Here is a 24,040-nt window from a genome sequence, read left to right on the forward strand (position 1 = left end):
CTAAATTAAAATGAAAACTTAGGAATATTTCTCAACCTGCTCCATGGACCGTAGGTATTTTTTCTTACTAGTAGTAAGAAAAACAACAAAAATGAATTTTTTCATAGCAATTTGCAGTGTAAAAAGCTTGTTTACGTACCGTATCAGCTAGGAATCTTTCTGTTCCAGGTAAGGGAAGCCTGACTCAAACTGGCTTAAATAAGAGATTCAATGACCCACTTATCTGGAAAGACCAGGCCTCGTGTGGGCTTTGGATGTAGCTGGATTCAGAAGGTCAGTAAGCTCACCCTCCTTTCTGCTTCATTCTTACGCTGACACTTGTTAGGGTCATAAGATAATGTCCAGCAATTTCCAGGAATTACCTGCTGTCTCACCCACATCCAGGGCAGAGAGAGATTGTTCTTTTGATCGCTCTCGGAAGAGTGAGAGAGTTTCTTTCCCAGATCCCAGAATAAATTTCTTCTTGCTCTGTCCAGCCATGGTGTCCAGAAAAACGATAAATGGTCTCTTTTGATTGAGTCAGTCAGAGCCTTCTGTAGAGCAGGGGGTGGGGTGGTGGGGGGCAGCGGTGGGATGTGCTGGGGAAAGGTGACTACCCGTCCAAGCAAAAATTGGGGTCACGTCACTGAGAGGCTGGGAGGATGGAAGCTGAGCGCTCAAATTAGCAAACGCCTACCATGCATACGCCATCCTGTTTGTTACTTATAAGAACCCCGTTCAGGCAGGTGGTTACTAACTTCCCTATTTTATGCATGAGAATACCAAAGGCTAGAAGAGTGACGTGATTTGCCTCGATCGCTCGCCTAGATGGCGGCAAAGCTCAAATCATATGACTCTAAACTCTCCGCTCAAATCATATGACCCTAAACTCTCCACTCTGCCCAGTACTCAAATGACCTCCCTTCAAGCTTAACATCACCATTTAGTACATGGGACTGCATCAGTTCTACAAATGAGTTTAAAGAATTAAAAGGTCAAAAGGAGATCTTAGCTGTTGGCTGAGTCAATGCTCCTAATAGGGGCAGAGCATTATGTGAGGTTCCACCGTGGTGGCTTCAGAAGAACTGGACATGAGGATCCTGGTCTGCCGCGGCCAGGTTCCCCCAAAGAGGAGCATATGGTACAAAGGCTTATGCGTGGGTGGTTTATTTGGCAATGTGGCCACAGGGGACAGGAGGGAGAGTCCGGCTGAGACGGGAGGCTGAGGAGGACAGCCGGGACAGTCAAGGCAGCCATCTCTGTAGGGGACTTCCTGACCCCACAGGAACTTTTGGAAGCTCTAGAAGTGGGTCATCACGGGGTGGGGAGAAAAGGGGAAGCATTTATCCTATAGCTCACATCCCCAGTCATCCCTGGTTTTTCTCAGGGTGTCAAAAAGCCCTGCATTTCTGAGCTGTGCATAAGTGAGTGCCCAGTGGGTTGGTTGGACATCCCAGCCGGTCACTGCAGTGGCCAGAAGGAGATGGGACAAGAGGATTTTAAGTGGGGCACCAGGGGTCTTCAACACGTGATCCATTATAAGCCAATAAAACAAAGCTTGAGTTAACGAGATGATACACAAACAAGCCTGAGTTCCTGTTTCCCTAGCTAACATCTGATAAGTTCATGCCTGGAGTATTACAACCACCTCCTGAAAAGGTCTTCCTGGCTTTTCTCTGTTCGACTACTGCAGTAATCTTCCTAAAACACACTAAAAATTTCCATTTTGTCACTACTTTACTGAAAGGGTTCATTCCTCTGCACTGCTTGCAGGATTATGTACAAATGTTTTTGCTTGGCATTCAGTCTTCTTCACCATCGGTTTTACCATCATTAAACAGCTGTACTCCCCCCGTCACTGCCCCAGCTGGGCTCAAGCCAGTCTAATTTCCTTACCGTTTGGTAAGCAGGCCAAGATTATTTCTTCTCTGTGCCTTTGTTAATATTGTTCCCTCTAACGGACAGGGATGACATGCAAAAGATTTGCCAACCGCCAAGGCAGGCACCGGCCAATCGGCATGGGGTCTGAGCCAGTCAGAACTGATGGCAGGTGTAACTGACAAACGGGTCGACCAGTTGGCTCAGCTGCCATTCTCCTGTGTTTGTTGGACCCCATCTCTCCCTGTTCACCGTGAAGGTTTCCTGGATTGCTGTTACTTATGTTGTTCTTTCCTTCTTCCTGCCTTGTGTCCTGAGTATTCTTAAAGCTGTTCATGTGATGACATAACAGCCTAAAACACCTGCACTTGTGGGCAACACTTTACTGCCTTTCCATATGGGGACAATTTCATGATATTTTCTGTAGAGAGAATAGAAAGATATAATTCAGTCTTTCCCATAACATAGCTGATCAAAAATAATTATTGATATTTTAGAAAAGTTTCAGCTTCAAAAATTTATGACTGATGACACACACTCTTAGAATTTTTGTCATATATGAGGAAACCTCTACTAAGCTTCCTTCATCTCTGAGCTGTAAAATTTCAGGAGATTTAGATTTCTGTGGGACGCCCTTTGAATTGCCTTTGGATAAATTCCTGAAAGCCATTCCGGCACCAGGATAGCCAACGATATTTTACCTGTGTGATGGCTTCAAGACGTGGCCCCCAAGTTCTTGGACACTTCTCTCATTGAGAGTTGGGATCTATGTCTCCTCCCCCTTGAATCTAGGTAGACTTGTGATTTGGTTGTAAACAACAGATAGCTAGACCAGGAAAAGCAACACAGATGCTACTTTGTTCTCTGGGATTCTCGCCTTTGGAGCCCCAATCCATCATGTAAGAAGTTGAGTTCTTCCAAGGCTGCCATCCTTGGGAAGGAAGCCTGGGCCACATTTAGGAGCTGAGGTCCCAGCTGACGGCCAGCACCAACCAGCAGACGTGATTCTGGCCCCAGCAATAGAGTCGCCCCTTCCACGGGGTCTTCCAGCCGAGGCCCTGGGCATTGTGGGGCAGAGACATGCTGTGCCCTGTCCGAATTTCGGTCCCAGAGAATCTATGAGAGTAATAAGATGGTTGTTTATAGCACTAGGTAACACAGTGCTAGTAACCAAAATAACCGTGGACAAAAGTAACTGTGACCTAGGTACACTCCTAAGGTTGCGGGGTGCCAGGCTTGAGCACAAATGGAGGTCTGTATATCACACGTGTAAATATCTGAAGTTTTCTAAATTAAATATGATAAACCATGCTAATAAACTATTAAATAAAGGTGCTGTCTCCTCCTTCACTGAAAAGTATCCTTCACGGTGACCGGGAAGGCCAGGTTTGGATTTAGAATTCCCATCGGAGCCCCCTCCCCTTCTTCAGATCCCCCCAACTCCACCCAGCACCTGTGGCATACGCACCCCACGCTCCACCTATACCCCCTGAAAACAGCCCCATCATAGCCTTTCTTGGCCCTACAGGGGCACAGCCAGCAGTGGGGCTTGTCATCCACATGAGGGTGGGTTCAGATGAGACCACATCTAGGCAGGATGAACATCAGGGCAGGATGTTGCAGGATCCCAGGTCTGGTGTAGAGTCTGGGGGGTGGGCTCTGGGGTGCATCCAACAACGTGGACCCGCAAACTTCTCACCAGCGGTCGGGGCGGAGTCGGTCTTGTACAGCCCAAAGGCATTACTTGTGCCAACTACAAAAATGAATCTCTCTCGGGCTTCCCTGGTGGCGCAGTGGTTGAGAGTCCGCCTGCCGATGCAGGGGACGCGGGTTCGTGCCCCGTTCTGGGAGGATCCCACATGCCGCGGAGCGGCTGGGCCTGTGAGCCATGGCCGCTGGGCCTGCGCGTCCGGAGCCTGTGCTCCGCAGCGGGAGAGGCCGCAACAGTGAGAGGCCCGTGTAATGCAAAAAAAAAAAAAGAATCTCTCTCAACTCAGACCTCAATTTTCAATTTGACTTCCCCTTTGCCATTTCCCAAGAATATCCCCAGCCAGTTCAGTGCCACCTGAGAGGAGGGGAAGTATGACGGAGGGCAAGTCATTGTGGAAAGAGACAGCCATACTGTCACTTGTGGTCGGAGCTTCTCACTTTGGAAAACACTCCAGGAGCATGGGGCCCAGAGAAGAGGCCCAGGCAAGCAAGGGACTGGGAAGCTATAGCTCCATTCGCTTCATGGAAACCCAGCTCCATCCCATTTCTTGGCTTGCTCATACCCTCTTGAAAGACGCCCTGCGGAAACCAAGATGTACGTCACATTTGGCCTCTGAGACCCGGGAAAGAATTTCAGCTGAAGCAGAGGTTGACGTTAGTGACCCTCGGGCTACATTTGACCTGCGAATGTGTTTTTATTTGGCCTGTACAGTGTTTTAAATGTTTTTCTGAATAAGGGGTTAGCCTTTAAAAACTGGAAGATATCACATGAAATTCTCGATTTCTTGCTTTTCCTAGAAATTAGAATGATCTGGAACACGGGGCCTGCATTCCCCCAGAGCAACAAGCAGCCACCCCTTAGGTAGGACACAGGCTCCTGGGGTCTCCAGGCCTCACCACCACACTGGTCTCTGTCTGGGTCTACTTCCTGGGGCGTTTGCGTGTCCAGTGCGTGGGTTAGAGCAGCTGGACACAGACACCTGCAGAAGATGGTACCTGCTGATGGATGGCCCTGCAGATGGCAAAGGGCTTAACGTCTGCTGAATGAGTAAACGTCTGGAAAAGTGAAAGGTTAGTAAACACATTCAGGAGGAAAGAGAGCAAAACAAGAATCTTAACTGTGGGCTTCCCTGGTGGCTCAGTGGTTGAAGGTCCGCCTGCCGATGCAGGGGACGCGGGTTCATGCCCCGGTCCGGGAAGATCCCACATGCCGCGGAGCGGCTGGGCCCGTGAGCCATGGCCGCTGAGCCTGCGCGTCCGGAGCCTGTGCTCCGCAACGGGAGAGGCCACAGCAGTGAGAGGCCCGCGTACCGCAAAAAAAAAACAAAAAAAACCAAAAAAACCCCACAAAAACTTAACTGTGTCCAGTCCCCTTTAATGGGTAAATCTAGTAGCGCTAGGGTTATTGATTTTATGCTATAACACTGACTATATGTTACTAATAATAGATTCTAATTCAATCCGATCCTTAAAGAGAAGGAAGCTTATAACACTTCTCAAAGTGGATAAACCAAAACAAAAGGCTACATTGCAGCCCCATCAGTGAACTGCTTCAAATCTGTTGTGAACCTAAGTTTATCATGCTCTTACTTTAAAAAAATTTAATTAAAAAAAATTACCTGCCCATCTTATGTAGCCCTTTAAAAAAAAAACACAACAGTATGGCAGTTCCTCAAAAGATTAACATAGAATTACCATATAATCTAGCAATCTCACTTCTGCATATGCACCCAAAAGACGTGAAAATAGTCTTGAAGAGACATCCGTGAACCCATGTTCACAGCAGCATCATTTACAATAGCCAAGAGGTGGAAGCAGCCCGTGTCCATCAGAGAATAAATGGGTAAGCAAAATGTGGTCCACGCGTAAAATGGAATACGATTCAGCCTTAAAAAGGAAGGAATTCTGACACATGCTGTAATATGGATGAACCTCGAAGACATTATACTCAGTAAAAAAAGCCAGTGACTAAAAGCCATATACCGTGTGATTCTAAAGAGGTCCCTAGACTCGTCAAGATCAGAGACAGAAAGTAGGACGATGGTCTCAAGGGGCTGAAGGGGGGCATAGGGAGTTAGTGTTTAGTGGGGACAGAGTTTCTGTTTGGGAAGATGAAAAAGTTCTGTGGATGGATGGGGGTCACACAACAGTGCGAATGTACTTAATGTCACTGACTGTAAATTTAAATACCGTTAAAATGGTAAACACAAAAGATACACTTGTGATCGTCAGCTCCTCTTCTGAAGTCAAAATTAGGTTCAGCTTGCTTCCCCCGAGAGGGTGCAGAACAGCTGTCAGAGAGGCGGCCAGAGCAGAGCATGAAGCAGGTCTCACGAGCCCAATGGGCCAGTGGAGGGGCCTCGCGGTCCTGGGCTAAAGGAGGTCACCGTCCGAACCCCACAGCTTCCCGGCCAGCAAACACCTCGTTAGACAAGTGCTGGGGGGATCAGAGCTCAGCAGTCACAGCTTTTTTTCAAAATAACTGTTATCCAAAGAAGATGCAGGAAAGCCAATTAAATGTGGACAAGCCCAGCCTAAGGTCTCCAGAAAAAGGTTTATCACCCAGTCAAAGTAGCCTTGCAGCCCAAGAGGACCCACGTTTGGAATCAAACCAGGGATACAGGACCTCGCCTGCTCCCTACGTGCAGCCCCGGTGGCTGCAGAGGTGCCTGTGGAACCAGCCAGGCAGGACACAGACCTGAGCCTGGGACGCACAGGCTCCCGAGTGTCCGATGGTATTGCTGTTCCCCCTGTGCGTGTACTAGATTGTATGTTTTCACCCCACAGCAACGTGTCTCAGTAAATACGAACGTCACATCTCATTACACCAAATGTATTACACTAAAATATACCGGAATTTCTGAAACGTGTACGTGAGTTTTACAAACTGAGATTCTCAGCTGTAATATTATACTCATGTCACACAGCACCCATGTGCCCACAGGCACTCAGAATCCTCTCCCCATCTCCCCAGGCTTGGACACTCGCCAGCCATGCGACCTTAGCCAAGGTGCCTCCCAGCTCTCAGCTTCCTCATCTGTAAAATGGGGACAACAGTTAGTATTTACCTCAGAGGGTCGGGCAGTAAGTGCCTGATCGGTCCAGCAGTGGGTGTTTGTGAGGTAAGGTAAGCTCACCTTCCAGGTAGCAGAGCATCTGGGTAACTCCTGCCTCTGACCCTGAGACCCTCCTCGTATGTATGGGTCATTGATGTTTTAGTTTCAAACTCACCAGTTGAAATTTTTTTCTTTTTTTTAAAATTTATTTTATTGAAGTGTAGTTGATTTACAATGTTGTGTTAATGTCTGCTGTACAGCAAAGTGACTCAGTTATGCATATATATACATTCTTTTTAATGTTCTTTTCCATTATGGTTTATCCCGGGAAATTGAATATAGTTCCCTGTGCTGTACAGTAGACCTTGTGACACTTTTCCGTCAACACTGTTCCCCGAGGGCAGAGATGTGAGATGCAGAGGGAGAGACACTGGGGAAACGTCGAGTGGGACGGGGAGACGTGATCTCTAAACACAATCACAGCCTGCATCTGAGTGCCTCAAAGTCTGGAACACTCGACTGGGTTCACTGTTACGACCCCCGTAGTGTGCCTGCCCCTCGAGAGCCAAGACGGGATGTGCTCAAGGGCGCTGCCGCCACTTTGGCTGGGACCCTGCCTGCCTCGGCCCTGGGAGCCTCCAGCTTTTCGGATGAGATCACCACTGTCTGAACCCGGGAGCAGAGCGCTTGGCCAGAATGTTCCAAATTAAGCCAGACACTGTGCTTTTTTTTTTTTTTTTTTTTTTTGAGGCGGGAGAACATGTGTTCGAGCTTTGTAAGAAAAAAACTACTCAGCCTTCGTGTTTTGATGACACTTGGCTCCCACCTCCTATAAGTCCAAACGTCTGTGGAACGGGGAAGTGAGCCCTGAGTCGAATGATAAAGCTGATATGATTCATGAGTTTGTCGGGAGGGAAGGAACAGGAAACTGAGGGGCTGGTGCCAGGGCTGTGACATCATCACTTTGGCATCCCGTCCCGTCCTGGAAAAATGCAGCCTGCACCGCCCTGACGATTTTGAGACACAGGAGACAGAAGCTATTCGGTTGCTTGGCCAACTCCTGAGAGCAAGGAACTGGATTTTGGAAGTCTTATCCCGCAGAGCGCATGAAGGGTGAAATGTCAGTATGTGGACGGCCGCCAAGAACTCCAGGAGAAACCAAAGAAGAAACAAAACCCTTTACTTAAAACACCGGTGGAATACACACATATATACACATATATCTGCACATACACATATACATATATATCTAATCCTATGTGTATATACATATGTACCAACACATACACGCACACAGACACGTATATATTTAATCCTATGTCCTCTAAGAGACTTTTTAGTGAGGAGGGAAGGCCAGTGCGGGGGAGGTGGTGATGGGAGGAGGAGATGGGATTTTCATCTCCTTTCCCCGAGGAGGACCAAGGGTACAGGGTCCGAGCCGTACCCACACGGTGACTATACCTAAGGCTCTTCCACCTGGCCCATAAAGGGACAGTATTTCACCTTCACAGAACAAGTTAATGACCCCCTGGTCCAAAGCAAGAGAACTGCAGGAAAGGGAGGGCCCCTCTGGCCTCCCAGAACCAGATGTACGAGCCCGCCCCGCACACACACTGCGGACCTTGCTGCCTCAGGGCCGTCCGGCAAAGTGATGCACTGGCCGCGCCCGCCTCTGTTCCGGATTTTCCCGCGGACTTTGGACCTCACTTCAGCCCTGCAGTCCCTCCCACCCCCGTGATGTGGTTCCCTTCTCTCTCTCTGTGCTCTGTGAGGGCAGGCGAGGCTCACTCATTTTGCATTCTCAGTACCTACGATATAATAGGTGTTCAATACACTGATTTTAATTAATAAGTGCGCAAACAATGGATTAAAATTTTAAATTAAGAAATGAGTTGAGGCCCTTATCGCATGCAGACAGCCTCCATCCAGCAGGACGGGACCCAGACATGACAGTTTCTGGGCAGCTACAAATGTAGCCCCACTTCAAGCCAGTATTCTTTTACCATGTAGTCCACATTTATTTAGTGAGAAGAGATAAATTTTCTTTTGGTGAAAATTGTATATGTCTTCCACCTAGGGGTTTATTAGAGACATTGAATATAACGTAGCATCGAAACTGACTGTATTTGGAGTTGTCTTTCGTTTCACTCTTTCCATCAGTTGTGACTAGATTACAATGAGTCACTCATATACACAAAGAATTGGAATAACACAGAGCCTTATTCAAAATGGATTTCAAGTTTATTTTTCTTGGCTTTCATTACCCCAAAAACATTTTCCATTTTTCTGGAGTCTTTATTATCTCTTGGGTTTTCTTTTGCAATTTTCTGAGTACAACTTCTTGTTTACACACTAAACAGTCTGAAATTTGTGCATTAAAACAAACCACTCAGTCCCGGGAAGCGCCCTCTTCAGGACGTTATCTGGTGTCAGAACCTCGCTTGACGTGGGATGAGCCTCAGCTGTTGGAGACCAGTGGCTGCACCTTCAGTACTCACTCGGCTGGGAAGATGAGCGAATCCAAGGGGCTTCGTCTCACTCTCCACTTGGGGGAATGGACCGTGTGGGTGGGGAGAGGACCAATTTATATCAAGCCACTTATCTAAAGAGTCATCCATGGAAACCCGCACTAACCAAGGCCCCATTTGTGACTGGCTCCAGGAAGGCCTGAGCACGTGGGGGGCCTGGGGCCCAGAAAAGGTGCCTGGTATCTCACACCAGGTACCTTAATTCCAACCTGGGCCCGTCTCTCACTTCCATCAGAAGGCAAAATCGACATACAGCCTTATGGTGACTGACGGCCATGAAATAATAAGGATAATAACGACAGCTCCCGCCCAAGTGTGAGCCCCACCCAGGTGGGTGTGTTTGCCACGTGGCTGGTTCCCGGGCCGTGGGAAGCAAGGTCCAGTGAGGCAGCGCGTTGGGTGCAAGAAACAGGTGCTCGTTGAATAGCTGCAACCAGGTGAATTTGCTGAAACATCGCTCTGGGTAAAGTTCCCTCTGTGTCCTTTTACTGAACCCTTACGACGTAACTGTGGGTGGAGCATTGCTGTGTCCACTTGACAGGCGAGAAAACTGAGGCTCAGAGGCAGACTTGTCCCCATACTTACAGCCGGTGAAAGGGACAGCTGATCTGAGCTCAGGCCTGTTTGACCTCAGGATCTGTAGTCCTTCCGCAATCTCACGTGGTCCCTGGAGCCCTGGAGCCGGTTCTTTCAGAGAACTCATTGTTGTGTGCTGCCTGGCAAGGCACAAAGAATACCCACTGGAGCACCCACTGGAGCATCCACTGCCCACAAAGTACTGATCACCAGGCAGCAGCGCCTTATCTACCGCCAACTGCAGATAAAGTCCAGCCGGAACTTCCAGCGTGTCACTGCCACGAGGTGTGGCTTTATTTGATTCTATGTGGGCAGATTTTGTGAGGTAGAGAGGGGTCAAAGTCCGGGACTGCAGAAAGCAGCCCGCGAGCATGTTCTTGCAGGAGATGCTGGGTTTGTGATGGATGCCTCCGTGGGCAGGCTGGGAGCGCTGCACACAGTCTGTGGTGTGGTCCTGCCTCTGTGTGTGTGTGTGTGTTCTGTGCGTGTTTTCCACGTCACATAGCACGCTTATGTGTTGTATGCGTGTGTGTGCATCGGTGAAGGAGGGGCACGTGCCTGTGACCAGCCCCACCCAGCAGCTGGGCCTGGGGCAGAATCCCCGGCAGGGGGTGCGGCCGCTGGCTGGGCGGGGAGCTTCTCAGACCCGCTCCAGACCCGGTAAATCACCTGCTCTGGGGCTGGGTCCCGGTTATACTTGCTTTTTAACATGTTTCCTAGGCGGTTCTTATACTGAAAGATGAGAACCACTGTTGGAGGGATTGGGCAGCAAGATGGATGTCCACTTTCTCCTCTTAGACGTGTGCAGTATTTGATACTTTTGTAATTTAAAAAAAATACAGGTTTGAGGGAAGCAAGAAAAGGAAGGAGAACAGAAAGAAGGCAGCATACTTTGGGGTGGGGCTTGGATGTAGGAACCCTGTCTCCCAGACACTGGATTCTGGACCGCGCCGTTTACAATCTGCCGTCACACTGTCCCCTCTTCTCTGCTTTTCCTTCTCTCTCTCTCTCTTTCTCTCTCGCTGTCTCTCTCCCTCTCAGACACTGTCACTCCCCACCAAGCAAATACCACTACAACACCCCCTCCCAGAAAGCCCCCAAACAGCCCCGAACTAGTATCTGCAAGGTGGCGGCTGCTGGAATTGCTTGTCCTGCCCAAGGGACCAGCGTCACTATTTCCTGAGCTGTACAGCAGAGACAAGCCGCCCAAGAATCGCTTACAAAGTTGCCTTCTCATCATGAGCAAATACACCCACCATCTCCTGGCTTCCCGTTGACGTGGGGTTTATTCCACACACTCGGTTATAAAATGAAGGCTGTTTGAGTTCAGTTTTTGAAAATGAGTTTCTTTCACTTCAAAATGCAGAAAAAGTCCATTCCAAAGAGCACCTTCAATTCTAAAATTTTTAGTTTTTCACTGTTGGAGTCTTTAAAGGGAAGCCATTCAGGGCCTGGCTCCCCGGCAGGTCCTGGCAGGTGTAAGTCATACGCTGCACCAAGGGCAGGCAGTGCAAAGGGCCTGCGCTCACCGCAGAGGCCTTCCAGCCTGGGTGCCGCACGTTGGCAAACACTGACCTGAACTCTCAGCCCCTCGAGTCCTCTGCCGCTGGCTGTGCAGGCCTCTTGCCACTGTGCTTGTGAATAAGAGCAACCAGTTACCGGGTCTCTCACCGAACCGGGTACTTGACATAAGCTGCCCCCGATCGGCCTGCCAACCCGCAGGGTGGCCTGAGACCCGCTGCGCGGGGGAGGGGAGGGTGAGAGCCGCCTGGGGCTCCGACCCAGGTCCACAGCTGCCGGCACGTCTGTGCATGAACCCTGCTCTCTGCTACACTTGGCGGTGCCTGGGGCCTCACAGCGGCCCTCGCCCTGGCTCCAACCATGCGGAAGGAAGCGGTAATGGGGCTCTTTATGGGGGTGAGGCCAGGTCTTCACCAGGTAGGCAGGAGCCTGCGGCGTGGGTAGAAGAGCCACAGCCAGTGGACCAGTCCGTTCCTGCAGGACATCCTCGACCCAGGCCACACGTTGGAATCACTGACGAACTGAGGTCAGGAGATCCCATCCCAGGCTACACCCAGACCAAGGAGATCAGAATTTCTGGAACTATCTGTGAAGTTCCACAGGGATGCACAGCTGAGGTGGAGACCCCTGGGCTCCAGGCCGGTCAGCCTGGCTCCCCTACTGCTCCCTCGCATGGTTGGTTGTGGGCCTGCAGCCCTGGGTCACCCGGGGCGTCAGACAGGCCCAGCCTGGACCTCTCAGTAGGAACCTGCGTTTTAACAAGGCCCCTGGGTGATTCGCTTGTGTGTTACAGGCCCAGAAGTTCGGCTTCAGATGACTACCTCAGATGCCCCAGCATTTGAGAACCTCGGCAGACACGCCGGCATCCTGACCTGGGGAGGGGTCTCGCCTTGAGCTCCCATCAGCAACACGGTGGGAGGTGGTGACTCCCTCAAGGAGCCTTGGGGCTCTGACAGCCATAGCGCAGGAGTGGGTGTCAGTGAAATCGTCCCCACTGCGATGATAATGGGTTATTTTCTTGTGTCTTAATGACCTTTATCGTGAAACAAAGCATCCCGTAACTTAGTAGCTTAAAACAGCAACTATTTGCTCAAATAACAACTGCTGCTCAAATAAGTAACTGTTTATTTGTTCAAATTCAACTGTTTATTTGGTTCAGCGATGTGGGCTGAGGCAGCTGGGAGGTTCCCCTGCCAATCTCGCCTGGGGTCACTCTCACAGCTGTGGCCACCTGGTGCATCAACGAGAGCCGAGCCGGGGATGTTCTGAGACAGACACAGTGGGCTGTGAGCCGCACTGTTGCCTGGGGGCCTTGGTTCTCCTGCACATGGCCAGGTGAGCCTGGGCTTGTGACACGGTGTCGGCAGCAGTAGGAGAGCAGGACGTGGACGCTGAAAGATCTCTGCTGGCCTCGCTCAGAATTTGCACGTCACTTCCAGCACATCCTATCAGTTAAAGCAGGTTGCAAGGCCAGACCAGATTCCAGGAATAGGGAAAGAAGCTATATCTCCTGATGGGGGCAACTGCAGAGATTTTGCAGCTATTTTTAATCCACCCCATCTTATCCTTCGGCCACAATTATTTCCATCATTCCCACGTGCAAAGTGCACTCACCCAGCCCGAGGCCCCCTGCAGTCTCATCCCACCAGGAGGAGCACAGCAGACACTGGGTGGCTCCTTGTTGGTTTGTGTTTGAGCAGAGCCTCGCTGCCTGCGTGCTGGGATCGGGGAGGCTGGGCCCAGCACGAGGCCCTCAGAGCTGGATGCTTGGGCAAGTCCCCAAGGTCAGAGCTGGAGGTGAAGACAGGCCGGAAAATTACCTCTGTCTCTCCCCTCTCTTTCTCTCTCTGTGTCTGTCTCCCATTTTCTTTTGTTCATCCCCCGCCCTCTTCTCTGCACTGCAGTTTGTACCTACCTTCCATCCAACCATCCATCCGTCTATCAATATCTGTCTATTATATCTACTATCTATCTATCTGTAATCTATCCAAGGGATAGCATTTGAGTGCATGCTATAGTCCAGGGATTATCTCTTCAACCCTCACGCCAGCCCTGGAAGGTAGACATCTGTTATAGACGGGATGTTTATATCCTCCCCAGATTCCTGTGTTGAAGCCCTAACCCCCCATGGTGTTCGGAGATGGGGCCTTTGGGAGGTAATCAGGGTGACATGAGGTCATGAGGGTGGACCCTCACGATGGGCAAAGTGCTCTATTTCTTTCTCTCCCTCTCTCTCTCTCCCTCCCTCCCCACACAAGGGCACCCAGAGGAAAGGCCGCGTGGGGACGCACTGGGAAGGCGGCTGTCCGCGAGCTGAGAGCGGAGCTCGCACGGAACTCGGCCTGGCTGGACCCTGAGCTCAGACTTCCCGCCTCCAGGACTGTGCAAAGAAACATTTCTGCTGTTGAAGCCCCCGGGTCGCGGTGCTTGTCACAGCGGCTGAGCAGAGGTCTGCAAACCCTTCCTCCGTCTTACAGATGGGGGTGTGGAGGGTCCCAGGAGCTCAGCCACTGGACTAAGGTCAAACCCTGCGGAGGGTGGAGCCGGTCTCAGTCGGGGTCTGTGTCCCACCTGCCGGGGCCCTGCCACTCGGCTGCCTGCCTCGTGGTCACCTTGAATTCTGGACTGTTCCTCAGTGATGCCACGTTGCAAATGGTTCTGAAAGTAAGGGCACAGATTGAGGCGTGGGGAGGGCAGGGCAGCCTTTGCCGGCCCTGGACTCTGCTCGGATGCCCCTGTTTGCACCCAACCCCCGCTCCGGGCCACAGGAGCCTCTCCGTCCTTCGCCAGCCCTGCAGGGCCCTCCGGGTCCCCTTTGTGCTCCTGTCTGTCCTTCAGGCCTTGAGAGATTGGTTTCTGCCTAAGCCGTCCCGGTTAAGGGAGAGGAGGAAGGGTGTGTGTAGATTCCCGGGGATGGGAGCCGCGATGGAGCCTCCGTCAGCACGCCCTCGGCAGGTGTACCTGAAGGGAGGTACTCACCAGCGAGGAAGGAAAGCACAGGGCCTCGGTGTGCAGCGACCCAAAGCTGCTCGTGGAGAATCTCACTGTGAACCCGGGCTCGGTGGGGAAGTATTTCGGAAATGCGTTAATGTGCCGGCTGTGCCCCCCGTCCCGGAGCCCCTCGCACACCGCCTGCCGCGGTGGGCGAAGAGGCGGGGGGCGGGCTGAGCGCCGGTGAGGCAAGGGGACCAGGTGAAAGAAGGCCTTACTGTTCACGCTGTTGTGGCCCCAGGAGGGTGTGTGACCAGCAGGGCAGCGTCTCGAGAGCCAAGCTGTGCTGAGACAAGTGATCCCACGAGGCAGGTCTGGCACTGTTCCCTCGGGGGGTGGGCGGTGGGTCTGTCACGTGGCTGACTTTGTACGGGTATTACCCCAGGATGAACGAATACGAACACTTAATCCCCCTTCTAGCCCTAGGAAGTAAGTATGGCTGGTATCTTTATTTTAAAGATAAAGAAACCTAAAGAAACCAAGTGCCCTGAGGGACAGAGCGGTTCAGCAGAAGCCCCGCCCCAGGCAGTGACAGCCTGGCCGGGAGCAGAGCATCACGTGAGGAGTGCTCAGCCTGGCGGGGTGGGCGTGGGGCGGGGGCCTGGGCAGAGCAGATCTCCTTGGCGGGCGGATGCGCTGGACGGTCGAGGGAGGCCGGGCAGAGGGGCTTCCGCTCACCTGACAGCTCCAGCCCAAGCTCGAAGGAGCCTGCCCGGCCGAGCGCCCGTGCCACCAGCGAGGGCCGGGCACCCGGCCTGGCAGAAGTTACCGCCTCCCTGTCCCCTTAGGCTCCTGCCACATCCTCAGGTCCCGAACTGGCTTGTGGGGGACCCAGACGGAGCCAAGTTGAGGGCCAGCCCCCTTGGTGCTGACGGTGTGGCCTGCAACAGAGGCTGCAGTGCGGACAGCCCTGGCCTGGGGCCGCCGGGAGGGTGTGATGAGTCTGGTCCCCGTGGAGGGCGGCTGACCCAAGGGGGCAGATGGTGAGAATTCAGGAGAACAGGCAGCCCCACAGGCCATAAGAGAGAGCCAGGGCCGGGGACGAGTAGAGGCAGCAGGGGGCTGGAAGGACCCGGGAAAGCCTGGCCCTGGAGAAGCTGGTCCCGGGAAGGCTGCTCAGGAGGGCTGGACAAGCAGAGGGGAACACTTTCCACCCTGGGGCCGCAGAGAGGGGCAAACGTCATCAGGGCTCAGTCAATAGAACTGGTGTAAGAACCGGGCAGGACTCAGCTATGCACATCGGGGCCCAGGTTCTGAAAGGGCCCAGCCTCAGGGCTGCCCTGTCCTGAGTCACTGAGCTCCTGACCTACGGCTCCTGCAGTCCCCCAGCCCGAGGTCAGACCTCAGGCTCAGACCTGCAGGGGATGTCAAGGGCAGCTCTAAGGGCTTGTGGAGGCAGTCAGGCCAAGGAGGCCCTCCCCGGCCCACTCCCTGCCTTAGACTCTGACCTCCAGCCACCCGTCCTGCTGTGACACGTTTGCAGTCAGCTTTGCTCCACCTGTCTCGCACCCGCCTGGCTTCCGCGTGGCTGCCCTCTGGAAATGTTTTTCTTTCACTAATACACCCCTCAGAGGTGCTGCTGTTTCCAGACTTTCTTATTATTGTAAACAATTGGAGGAATTCTTTTTTCTTTTCTTTTCTTTTTTTAATGGAACAGTTAAAAACAACAGTGTAGATTATAGATGACAGAGACTTGGAACCTTCTCCAGGACATCTTGTGAGATGAAAATTCAAGTTGTAGGAAAATATTTTTATCTAGCATGATTTCAATGCTATTATTTTTATGTTTGTCCGTGTAAAGTGTATTTCTTTTTATTCGACATTTGTGTGTATTTGGTGTTTGTATATATTGTGAAATGATCACCACGATAAGTCTAGTTGGCATTCTCCACCTTACTTAATCACACATTTCTTTCTTGGGACGAGAAGCTTTCAAAAGTGCCATAAGTATTATTTATTAGCTATAGTCACCCTGCCGTACATCATCATTTGGGCAAACTTTAGGGGTAATCTCCGTGGTGATTTCTTCCAAGAAGAAAGATCTGCTCTCACAAAAATGTATCTGAACGAGAAGAAAAATTCATGTTTTTCTTCCTTGTGAGAAGTGTCCCGTCACGGGGGCGGGGGGGGGAGGGGAGCAGGTGAGAGGAGGGGCGCCTGTGAGCTGGGCACTGAGGGGCAGGAGGAAGGGTCCTGCCCACCGGGTCCCAGGGACCCTGAAACACCACTGCTAAAATGTCCACATGTCCTGGTGGATTATGTTTAAAAGTTTGTGAGGAATAGTGTGGAACTGGGAAAGCATTTTTCTGTGGAAACAATACCATCAGTGGAGGATTCACTTTTCAAACACATCCACACAAATGCATTTAATCCACGTGGGCCTCGCTGGCTGTGTCCCATAGGGCGTTGGTGCGTGTCTGCCCATCTGCGAAGCCAGGGGTCCTGTCTCAGAGGGTCGCTGGGAGGAGTCCACGGGTTTCTAGCTGTAAAGTACTTGGAACAGTGACTGGCACATAACTAGGTATAGGTGTATATGTACCTTATGTGGGTATATGTATACCTATGTGTAGGTATATATATATATACACCCCTGGGGGGGCTCAGGGCCCAGGGTGGAGCCCTCAGAGGTGAGGGCTGGGGGCTGCACTCCTACCTGGGGTCCCACGGCAGTGCTGGGGAGGAAACGCAGCTGAGAGGATGCGATGGAGGCAGCTGCTCTGCCAGGGGCCAGTGGTTGGCTGCGTCCCCGGCGCTGGGCCCGGAACTAGCGAGGTCGAGGACAGGATGCTCTATGACAGGAGGGTGCAGGGGTGTGGGTGAGAGCTGTAGCAGGATGGGCTCTGAGCACAGGTGTGAGTCTGGGAGCCACTGGGGCACCTGGAAGGGGACTGTCCCCCGAGTTGGCCCAGGAGCCCTGTCCTGCCTTACAAGACCCTCGACTAAGATGTCCCCGACCCGTCTGTGGAAGAGTCTTCATCTCTGCAGGTTGCACTTTGTGGCAAACGCCTCTGCCCAAGGCCACCAAGTGGCTGATACAGAGGCCAGGCTTCCGGGTTCCTGAGCCCCTGGCCTCCTGAGCATCCCTTCCAGGGCCTCTGAGTCACAGAGCACCAAGGACTCGTGTGGGGATGGGAATGGGGGGCCCTGGCATCCCGGGGGGCGAGGCATCTCAGGACCAGGGCCCGAGGGGCCGGGGGGCAGGGCTGCGCCCCACGGGGGCCGGAAGGGGGGCTGGAAGGGGGGTCAGGAGCACGTCACCAGGCCCCCAGTGCGGGGGTCCAGCTCGGGCTCCTGCACCTGGTCTTGCCTCCCAGGTGGTCTTCCTCCGACCCCATCTCAGCCCTCAGCCCCAGCCGTACGTTTCAGCGAAGCTCTGCTGTCTCATGTGGTTGACAGAGCTCAGCCTCACGTCCTCATCTGTGTAGACTTATGCGTCCTAATACTCCGTATTCTTTCACACATGCGCGCACTTCTACCCTACCGTCTGCACACAGCAATTCACACTCATAAACACTGTTTCCACGACGTTCCGGAAATGGGGTTGGCGTCACGTCGAAGGGTTTTGAGTGATAACGGGCGAGGCCTCTGAGGTGAGGCTCTTTCTCAAAGCTCCTCCCTGCAACACTACTTATTTCGCCCACGGGTATGCATGAAGCATCCACTGGGTCATCCCCAGTTTCGCGGAACCTGACCTCATTCCAGGTGACGTGGCATTTCCAGAATTACACAACTTGCTGTTGTACCTTTTCTTTGCGTCGGCTCCCAGCCCTGTTAGTTTTTTTGTGTGTGTGTGGTACGTGGGCCTCTCACTGTTGTGGCCTCTCCCCTTGCGGAGCACAGGCTCCGGACGCACAGGCTCAGCGGCCATGGCTCACGGGCCCAGCCGCTCCGCGGCATGTGGGATCTTCCCGGACCAGGGCACGAACCCGCGTCCCCTGCATCGGCAGGCGGACTCTCAACCACTGCGCCACTGGGGAAGCCCGCTGTTAGTTTTTGTTTGTGTCAGGTGTTCATTCGTAGAGGTGAGTGATCGATTGTCATGACTTAGAACAGATGTCTCTCACTTCCTGTTACACCCAGCTTTCACCCCCTCCCTGAAGTCAAACGAACTTGCCTCGAGCCCCATCCACTATGGTGGTAAAGACCCAGGTGTCTGATGTGGGGGGACGGCAGGATGGAAGTCTGCGGGAGGTGCTGTGGGTACCACTGGGTCCCCCGAAAACCTAGGCTGAAGCCTCACCACATGGGATGTTTTACACCAGACGACACACCTCTCTAGCGGGTGCTGTCCTGCGCCTTGTGGGGTGTATAGCAGCATCCCTGGCCTCTGCCCACTGGGTGCCCGGAGCACCACCCACAGTCATGACAACCAAAGATGTCTCCCGATTTTCCCCCCTAAGGGGAACCAAGGGTTTACATAATCCATCAGGAGGTTGACACTTGTGTGTGTTTATAATAAAGTTTTTGGCTGTGAACACAAAATATGAAATTTGTGTTGAATTGCATCCCCAGAAAGGTGGGTTGGCGTCCTAATCTGGCTACCTGCGAGTGTGAGCTCATCTGGAAACAGGGTTTCTGCAGGTGTAATTAAGACGAGGTCACACGGAAGTAGGCGGGGCCTCCGGTCCAGACGATGTTCTTACAAACTGGATCTGGGAGAGGAGACAGCACAGCCCTGGAGCGGCTCACCTGAGGGCGGACATTCACGGGTGTAAACCCCCAGGTTATTCATCCTGGGTGGCGAGGTCCCTGGATTCAAAGCCCGGCCTGGGGTCGGAGTCCCGGTGCTGAGTCATGATGAGAGCTGGCGGCGAATCCTTCTCCACGGAGCTGAGGATGGGGGTTAGAGCAGTTACGTAAATAAACAGAGAGCACACAGGCACATGAAGAAATCGCAGGACACTGGTGTCCAGGATGCGAGCACGAGGCTGTGTGGGGCTTCTCTCCCCCGACGAGAGCTGCTCTTCGCCGGCTGTCCGGTGCAGCTGCGCACTCGGCCTGTTGCTTGTTCAGAGCGGCGCCGGAGCCCCTCCTTCCGAAGCCGCCCCTACGAACAGCTGAGGGGACTTTCGAGAGGTCTGGTCGTTTTACTCAGTTGACTTTCCACAGCATGCCTGTCTCCTCATTCCTGACAGGTGGCTCAATCTGGGTTTCAATTCCTTAAAAATAAAATCTACCTGCCCAGGCTGATGACTTGTATCCACGATAATGGCTAATCAAAAGAATGTGCCCCTGGGTAGGTGTCACAAGGGCTAAAAAATGTTCAGACCCTTTCACCAAACACGCCACTGAGGGGATGTCACGGGTCCTCGTAAGGGCACTGACACGGCAGAGGATTATTTATGATCAGAAACGAGCGGAAACTACACATTCCCCTGAAATGGGGACTGTTCAGTATCTTTTGGTACATCCGTACGATGAAATACTCCTGAGGCGTTAAAATTTAAGTTTTGAACAAAGGTTATGAAACACTGCCAGAGTAATCCCAGGTCTATTACAACAAACACCGAAAGGATGTGCTTCAATACAAAGAGTGAGTCTAAAGTCCTCCTTTGGGCTTTTCTGTATTATTCATATTTTCTACAATGAATAGCTATATCCTTTTGTAATAAAAAATAGAACGAATCAGCTTGACTAAGGCCTATGCAGACAACGTAGCCCACTTTAAGTGTGAAGTTCTTTGAGTTTTGATAGATGTAGACGTAGTGTAACCACGCTCCCAGTCAAGAAGTAGGACCTTCCCACCCCCAGCAAGCTCCCGCTGGCTCCTTTGCAGTCAAGCCCCGTCCCAGCTCTTGGAAACTGCCGCTCTGTCTTCTGTTGCCATAGTTCTGCCTTTCCTAGAGTGTCACCCACGTGGGATGACACGGAACGTAATCTTTTGGACGCGGCTTCTGTTCTCTTAGCAGTTTCTTGAGACTCATCCATTGGCCTCCGTACTTCACATGAGATAATGAACCGTCTTTAATGCTTCAGCTGCTGTCACTTGGGTTTTCCATGCCTTGGGGTCGGCATTGCTCTTCACTGATAACAGTATTGGACACCACTTTGGAAATTCCACTCATTGTTTGAGGTCCTCCTTAACGTGACTTCCTCCCCGGGGAGATGTTTACGATACCTCTGCTCCCAAACAGTTACGATTCCTCTGTTTTGAATCCTTATGGCATTTTATGTTCCACCCCACACCCCAGAGACAGCCGTATTCTTCTATGTAATACAGTTAACTGTGCTCTGGTTTAATCGATCCCGGTATTCCCAATCCATTAGACGTTGGGCTTCTTAAAGCCGGGAGCTATCCTACTTGACGGCAATACCTTCCGATCTACACACGTCACTCCCTGCTGGCCTGACGTGTGAGAGCATCGCCCTCTCTGCTCTGGTCATTCCGGCCTCCTCGCTGCCCCGCACGTGCCGTGCTCACTCCTGCTCGTGTCCTCAGGGGCGACAGAGGGCCGCAGTGTCCTCAGTGCCACCGTCCTGGTGGCACGTTCGTGACGGGTCAGAAGGCCAGGTGTCTGAGTCTGGGGACGGTCTCTGCCCAGCACGTCACAGGACAGGCTGGCTCACAACGTGCTTCTCGGCAGAGGTGGCCATGGACCCTTTCGAATTCTCTTCTCCAGCAGTGGCCTCTCCAAGCTTTGTTTTGGACCCCTTAAGAAAACCGACAACTCAACCCATGTCCTGTGTGGCTATGCCATATGGAAGTGGGTCCCAAGCCGCCCCAGGCCCCCCGAATGACTCTTGTTCCTCTGCTGCAGGACTTCTCATAACCTTCAGAAAACCATGAGTTTGATGCATCCCCAACAGAAGGATGGCGTAGCCAGCCTTTCCCAAGTGCATTTAACCACAGACCCTGGCCCATTTCAAAAATCTTCACTTGGAAATGATTTCAGGCTCTCAGCAAGCTGCAGAAATAGTCCAAAGAGGTCCTGGCTTTGCTCCCAGCTTTTATTTTTTGTTGCAGCAATCTGTCGGACTCCGAGACTTTTGGAAACTGCCTTTAAGAATTATGCGTTGCTTGTAACCTAAGGTCTCCTGTCAACAAAGACAGAGAGAATTACTGAGCTCCTGCAAGAAACCTGAGGGGTTTTCACATTTAGCCACGAACGTATGTTTATTTGTGAACCGCGCACACAACTGCTCTCTTCAAGCTTAGCTTCTAGATTCCAAGGGCCAGACCCATAACATGCACGTTTCAATTTTTAGCAGAAGCTACAGGCAAATTAAAACCCAACCAAAATACTGTATTTTCAGAGTAGAATGTGTGTCAGGTGGCTTATTCCTTCCCGAGAGTTTGTGGCTGACACTGGTCATCGGCAGAGGAAAGCAAGCCCTAATCACAGAGGGGCCAGGACGTGAGCCGTCGCAATGAGAGCCAGAGTCCAGCCACGCGCAGCCCCCCGCTGCCCTACAGATTGCCACTTGCTTGGGATTAACTTCTACTCGAGGGCAGGCTAAAAGGATGGCGCTCCTGACCCGGGTTTTAGGAACACCTCTCCTGCGAGCATTCCAAGCTCATCACAGATGCTCTGGCCTCACCCTGCCTTCGAGTGTTTCTCTTTCCCTGGTCCTCTCCGGCCCTCCCCACACCTCCCATCACATCAGACCTGGGCCTTCCCCGGGCCAGCCCCGGCCGGCCGTACCTCTGCACGGGCCAGGCTGCCGCTTGGCCTGGCCCCCACCTCTGCCTGGAGACACCCTGCTACATCTTCAGCCTCAGCTGGACGCCCGACCGGGAAGGTCTCCCTGATGCCCCAGGGAGAACCAGCCCCCTCTCTCCCCTGCTTCCTTGGCCACATTTTTATCGGTCTGAATTGTCCTGCTAGGCCCGGAAACCCAACCCCGACTGACTTATGCAAAAGGAGGTGATTTACCGATCTTGAAGCCAAACTGCGGGAAGGACAGGGGTGCCAGGAAGCAGAGCCTGGGCCGAGGTCGAAGCTCTCCTGGCCTCTCTCTGAGTGTCCCAGACCCCGTCCACGGGAGACCCCATGGCGGCCGTGTTCCGACCCAAGCCCACAGCCTCACACCCAGGAAGGAATGGCTCTGTCCTCTCAGCAGCAGCTCAGCAAGTCCCGGGGAGAACCCTGGGATCCTCACTGGGGCTGGGGGCAGGAGGCATCCGGATGGGGCCAGGGCAGGTCGGGGGTGTCAGTGTCCACTCAAACCACTGACAGGGTGGGCGGGGGCAGGATGCTCACGGTATTGGTAGAAGAACCGGGAAAGTGATGGAAGACGGAACAGTAGCCACCGGTAACAGGACGATTCTGCTTCTATTAAGAGCAGATCGCATCTGAAGCAATCTCACAGACATAGAGAACAGACGGGTGGTTGCCAAGGGGGCGGTGGGGGAGGGCTGGAGGGGGAGTTTGGGATGAGCAGATGCAAACTAGTCTATACGGGACGGCTAAACAACAAGGTCCTACTGTAGAGCACAGGGAACTGTATCAGTATCCTGTGATAAACCATCATGGAGAAGAATATGAAAAAGAATCTATGTATGTATAACCGAGTCCCTTTGCTGTACAGCAGACATTAACACAACATTGTAAGTCAACTATACTTCGGTAAAAAAAAAAAAAAAAGAATAGATCGCATCAGATACATCTGGACACACAGGGAACCTCTGTGCTTTCACTCTGGTCTGAGAGCTCTTTGAGGGAAAACACCTGATCTCTTCCTGATCCTTCTGTCCCCCGAGAGCAGCACAGTGCCATGCCTTACACTGAGGGGGCCCCAATAATGTCTGTGGAGTTGAATAGTCATTAATAAGGTTATTTTGCAGGGATGGACTTAATGTAACAGGATTCATGAAGTTTGTAAGATTTAGGATCTCTGCATATTTTCGTTGAACCATGGGGGTCAAGGAGGAGGCTGGAACAGTTCCTCAACGTCATCTTTCCCCCATAGCACACTTATATGCCGGCCCAGAACTTGTCCTTAATTCTCTAATTAAGATTAAAAAAATAAAGCAAAGATCCACTGTCAAGCGGCTACTTTGTGAAATTATTATCTGTTAAAGATTACATTGTCTGATAGGGCTTTATTCTGGGTTAGTTCAGTCATGATAAGGATTAAGAAAAACACTTTCATAGATTTTAACTTGCCAAGTTCAATACTGCTATATTTTATATAAGTGGCTGGCCCCCTTTTGAGTCCTACAGCAGCATTAGATAAAGTAGTTAATATTCCAATAAACTAGTAACTCAAAAAAGATGTGTTCATTTTAGACATATTGTCCCAGGCTCTCCAGGACAAAAGGCCACTCACATTCATACAGGGGTGTTTTGGAAAAACATATAGCTTGCCTATTAGGTCCAGGAAATGCTAGGCCTGGTGTGTACAATAAGGGCGCTCGAGGTGGGAAAAGATGTCCCTCCCTCCCTCTCCGGAGAGATATCTTGGGTCTTATCCCCTGTCTTTCTCCCTTTCTCTGTCCCCATTCTACCCTGCAAATCCCACCCCGTCAACTTCACCAGGCTCCGTGTCCTTGTCTTTATCCTGATACGAGTGCCATGGTCTAGGTCTGCATTCTCTCCTCCGAGACCAGGGATTGGCAACCTTTTTCTGTAAAGAGCCAGATGATAGACATTTAGGCCTTGTGGATGTACAGTTTTTGTCCCAGCTTCTTAGTTCTGTCGCAGTAGAAACGGCCGTAGACAGCGTGTCTGTGAATGGAGGTGGCCCTGGTCCAATAAACCCCAGGCTGCATGTGGCCCTCAGGCTGTAGTTTGTCAAGCCCCGGAAAGCATTCTCTAGCCACTTCATTCCGATGTCAGTGGCCTGTGTGTTTTTCGTCTT

This window comes from Phocoena phocoena, chromosome 10 (genome assembly GCF_963924675.1).
Source record: "Phocoena phocoena chromosome 10, mPhoPho1.1, whole genome shotgun sequence".
In the NCBI taxonomy this organism is placed as follows: domain Eukaryota; kingdom Metazoa; phylum Chordata; class Mammalia; order Artiodactyla; family Phocoenidae; genus Phocoena; species Phocoena phocoena.